Source organism: Elaeis guineensis, chromosome 8 (assembly GCF_000442705.2).
Source record: "Elaeis guineensis isolate ETL-2024a chromosome 8, EG11, whole genome shotgun sequence".
NCBI classification, from domain to species: domain Eukaryota; kingdom Viridiplantae; phylum Streptophyta; class Magnoliopsida; order Arecales; family Arecaceae; genus Elaeis; species Elaeis guineensis.
The window spans coordinates 87,162,111-87,167,295 of record NC_026000.2 but is presented as its reverse complement, the minus strand read 5'-3'; positions in this window follow the sequence as shown (position 1 = coordinate 87,167,295).

Genomic DNA, 5,185 nt, shown 5'->3' with positions numbered 1-5,185 from the left:
TTTGAGTCGAGGGTGAAGTCCGGCTCCCGTAGGGGTCCGGACGAAGCTTGTCTTAAAGGTCGGCCTTGCTGGCGGAGTTGTTGATTTTATTGAGGACTTCGGCTGGGGGTATTTTATACCCAACACTAGTCCCCCTACTTCCGGAGTTTGAATTCCGAACATAGGAAGTACAGAGAGATGGGCACAGCCGAAGCCGTCCCCTCGCTATCCTGTGCACTGCCGCCCCCAGATATTTTTGGTATTTAATGTGTGCACGAGAGCCCGCTTTTCCGGTGAAGGCAGACCTGAAGAGTCTTTTCGGAACCCTATCGGAACGCGATCCCAAGCGTCGTGCTATGGAATTCCATGAACGGTCAACCCTCGGATAGCGGTGAAGGGGACATGCGGGATGCGTGGCACGCACCAGTTGGCCCAGGAACACCTGCCGCCATAACTGCGCTAGGATCCGTCGGCTATTTAAACCCCTAATCTCCCTTCATGGCTTCATCCTGTCGATAGGATGGTACCTTTCTTTCACCTGAGAGCCTAGCTACTCAGCTACTTCCCTTGCACCAGTCCCTGCCTTCTTCAGCCCCCCACTTCTTCTCTGAGGGTTCCCACACCATGTCTTCTACCCCGGAGGCCCTCTTGAAGGATATCTAGGGCTTGGAGGAAGGCGAGGAGGGAGAACAGCGGCCGGTGAGGATCCCCGTCGTTTCAAAGGGGCTCAAGGAGAATTCTTCAACAATAGGGGTTTAATAACGGGGGTCGTCGGTAAATATTGCCCGAGAATTTCGGAGTAGCAAGCGGGTGATACCGGTCGAGAGGCAGAGCCGCCGCACAAGCTGTGGCGGGATCCTTGATGCCGCCGGGGTCGAGGACCAGAAGCGTCGACGTCGATGGTGGGCAGTGGAACTTGTTGCGGGGACGGTGGAAGTAGCGCATGCCGACCTTGCCGGAACATTTTGGGTGGCGGCTGTCGCGGAGCATTGGAGGCGGAGCATATCCTTGACATCACCGCTGCCTCCAAAGTGACTCCGCTCTTCTTGAAACAGGTCTTCGTCACTGCGCCGTTGCCTTTACAGCCCCCGGAATCTATCCCACCCTTTTCCCCCTAGGGTTGGGACTTCGGAGATGGAGTGAGGTGAGACGGGACGAGAGCCGATAGGTCTGCTACACGCACTGAGAACGTGGCTGAGGAGGACAGAGACGGGAAGAGGAGTTCGTAGCTTGGAGCGGCTCCGGTATATCCTTTCCAAGCCGTATTCGCGAGGCTCGCAATGATGTATATCTTTTTTCTTTTTTTTTTTTCTTCTTTTCCCCCGACCCACCGGGTCTTGTAACGTATATCTTATTAAATGAAGAGGAAATTTTGTTACCTTGTCTGTACCTTGCATCGAATAGTTGTCTGTCGAACTTCTTCATTTTCCTTTTGTCTTTTTCACGTTGTCTTAAGGTCGTCAACGACCTCTTTTATTCATGCAGGGTTGTTACTTGCCAAGCTCCTTTTCGACTTTTACGCCGTTCGAAGATACCCGATTGTCATTCCATCAACGGCTGCAGGTTCGCTAGGGGTCATTCGGGTCCGGGGTCCCTCCCAAGGTTTGAATTCGAGGATCTGAGCCTCTATCACCCTCGGGCGCTGTTTGTTTTTCAATCGTCACTGTTGCAATCCATTGCCTTCTTTTTTCCTTGGAGTCTTTCTCCGCTAAAGCCGAGGTGAAGTTCGGCTCCCGTGGAAGTCCAAACGGAGAATCCCTCTCGAAGTTGGAGTTGTGGGCGGAGCTCGGCTCCTGTAGGAGTCCGGGCGGAGCCTTTCTCGGCATCGTGGACAGAGTCCGGCTCCCGTAGGAGTCGGGGCGAAGTTTTCCTGTAATCAAAGTCATAGGCGAAGTTCGGCTCCCGTAGGAGTCCGGATAAGGCTTACCGGCAGTCGCTATTGTCGGCGGAGTCCGGCTCCCGTAGGAGTCCGGGCAGAGTTGTCCTGAAGTCGATGTCGGTGATGGAACCCGGCTCCCGTAGGAGTCCGGGCAGAGCCGTCATGTAGTCAAAGTCGGTGACGAAGCCCGACTCCCGTAGGAGTCCGGGCTGGGCTTACCTCCGGTCGAAGTTGCTTAAGCTAGGGTAAGGCTTTCCTCTTGGGGGGGGCGCATATGGGCGTTGCAGGGCCTCTCCCCCCATCCGGTCTAAAAGAGTCGGGCCTTTAACTTTGTTCATGTCAGGATGAGGTCCTCCTCCTGTTCCTGACATGGTTGCGGGGGCACATATGGGCGTTGTAGGGCCTCTCCCCCTGTCCGGTCTGAATGGAACCAGGCCTTCGACTTTGCTCAAGTTAGGGCGAGGTTCTCCTCCTGTCCCTAACAGGGCTGTGGGGGCACATATGGGCGTTGTAAGGCCTCTCCCCCCATCCGGTCTAAATGGAACCGGGCCTTCGACTTTGCTCAAGTTAGGGCGAGGTTCTCCTCCTGTCCCTAACAGGGCTGTGGGGGCACATATGGGCATTGTAAGGCCTCTCCCCCCATCCGGTCTAAATGGAACCGGGCCTTCGACTTTGCTCAAGTTAGGGCGAGGTTCTCCTCCTGTCCCTAACAGGGCTGTGGGGGCACATATGGGCATTGTAAGGCCTCTCCCCCTATCTGGTCTAAATAGAACCAGGCCTTCGACTTTGCTCAAGTTAGGGCGAGGTTCTCCTCCTGTCCCTAACAGGGCTGTGGGGGCACATATGGGCGTTGTAAGGCCTCTCCCCCCATCCGGTCTAAATGGAACCGGGCCTTCAACTTTATGAGGTTGCCCTTTTGTTTTTGATACAGTTTGTTTGAATTGTCCAAAGACGTACGGGTATGCGATCATTGATTAAAATGAAGTTACTGGTAGTACATCCGCAAGTTTTCTGAGCTCCATGGTCGCGGGAGGTCGGCCCCTCCGAGCTCCTTAAGATAATAAGTTCCGGGCTGGACTACTTCTTTGACCTCATAAGGTCCCTCCCAGTTTGGGACGAGCTTCCCCCGGTCCTGAGGTTGCGAGACAGCAGATCGTCGAAACACTAGATCTCCCACTTTAAAGGCTTTGTTCTTGACCCGGGCGTTGTAATATCGAGCAACTTTTTGCCTGTAGGCTGCCATTCGAACCTGAGCGATCTCCCATCTTTCTTCCAGCAGGTCGAGGTTGGCTCTAAGACTTTATAAATTTTGGTGTTCGTCGAATGCCACGACTCGTGCCGACGGGAGTTTAAGCTCGATCGGGATGACGGCTTCCGTTTCGAAGGCTAAAGCAAAGGGGGTCTCCCCCGTAGGTATCCTCTGGGTAGTTCGATATGCCCATAGCATGTGATAAAGCTCATCCGCCCAAGTTCCTTTTGCTTTTTCAAGCCTTGTCTTAATCCCCTACAAAAGGGTTCTGTTAGTCACCTCAGCTTCATCGTTCGTCTGAGGATGGGCTACTGAAGTGAAGTGGTGGGAGATGTTTAGATCTTCACAGAATTCGGTGAATCTTGCTCCCGCGAATTGCCATCCATTATCAGTGATTAGGGTTCTAGGCAAATTGAACCTGCACACAATTGACTTCCAGACGAAATCTTGCACTTTCGCTTCTGTGATTTTTGCTAGTGGTTCGGCTTCAACCCATTTGGTGAAGTAGTCGATCGCTACAAGGAGGAACTTCCTTTATCCGGATGCCATGGGAAAGGGGCCAAGGATGTCCATCCCCCACTGTGCAAAAGGCCATGGGGCACTCAAAGGTGTGAGCTCGGTGGCGGGCTATCTCTGGATGTTGGCGTATCTTTGGCATCGATCGTACTTTTTGACATACTCAATTGAATCATGATGCATCGTTGGCCAGTAGTATCCTTGACAGAGTAACTTGTGGGATAAAGATCTGGCTCCCAAATGGCTTCCGCAAGCTCCCTCGTGCACTTCCCACAAAGCGTAGTCAGCTTCCGAGGGCTGGAGGCATCTTAAGAGGGGCAAAAAGTATGATCTTTTGTACAATTTGCTCTCATAAAGAATGTACCGAGAGGCTTGATTTCGGAGCTTCCGAGCTTCTTTCGCATCCTGGGGAAGAACTCTATCTCTAAGATAGGTTATCAGCGGGTCGACCCAGCTGGGCTCGTGGTCGACCTCCATTATGGGCCGCGATTCTTCCGTACTCGGATGTTTCAGGACTTCAAAAAGGATGCCTTTGGGCAATTCGGCCGGAGCCGACGTCGCCAGCTTGGAGAGAAGATCGGCTCTGGTATTCTCCAACCTTGGATTCTGCCTAATGTCGAAACTGCTAAAGGCGGGGATAAGCTCTTTTACTTTCTCAAGATATTTGGTCATACTGTCCTCCCGCGCTTCATAACTCCCGCAGACTTGTCCCACCACTAGTTGGGAGTCGCTGTGTACCCGAAGTTGACCTATTCTCAATTCTTTGGCGATCCTTAATCCTGCGATCAGAGCTTCATATTCCACTCCATTGTTTGTTGCAGGAAACTCGAAACGCAGAGCGTACTCTGCGATGACTCCCTCCGGGCTGACCAAAATCAGGCCTGCACCCGCACCCGCCATGTTGGAAGATCCATCCACATAGAGGGTCCAAAAGCAATCGGAGGGACTGGCTTCTTCGTTGGGGGAATTCGGCTGAGACTTTAGGTCGTCACCCTTGCTTTGCTCAGGTTCGGCCTCCTCTGGGATGGTGCACTCTACTATGAAATCTGCCAATATTTGGGCCTTTACTGCTGGTCTAGGTCTGTAGTTGATGTCAAATTCTGTGAGCTCGATCGCCTATTTTGCCATTCTTCCGGAGACGTCAGCCCGATACAAAACCGCCTTGATCGGTTGATCGGTGAGTAGCGTCACGGTGTGCCCTTGAAAGTAGGGTCGGAGCCTCCGAGCTGCAACCAACAAGGCATAGGTCAGTTTTTCTAATTTGGTGTACCTGCTCTCGGCGTCCCTTAGCGTGTGGCTAATGTAGTAGACTGGTCGCTGGACTTTCGTTTCTTCTTTGACAAGGACGGCCGCAAGGGCCATGGGAGAGACCGTCAGGTATAAAAATAATTCCTCCCCAGGTTCAGGCTTTGCCAGCAGCGGGGGTAAGCTAAGGTAGTTTTTTAATTCTTCGAATGCCTGTTGGCATTCAGAGGTCCAACAGAAGTTCTTCGACTGCTTGAGGGTTTGAAAGAAGGGCAAACATCGTTCAGCCGACCTCGTGATGAAGCGATTAAGAGCCG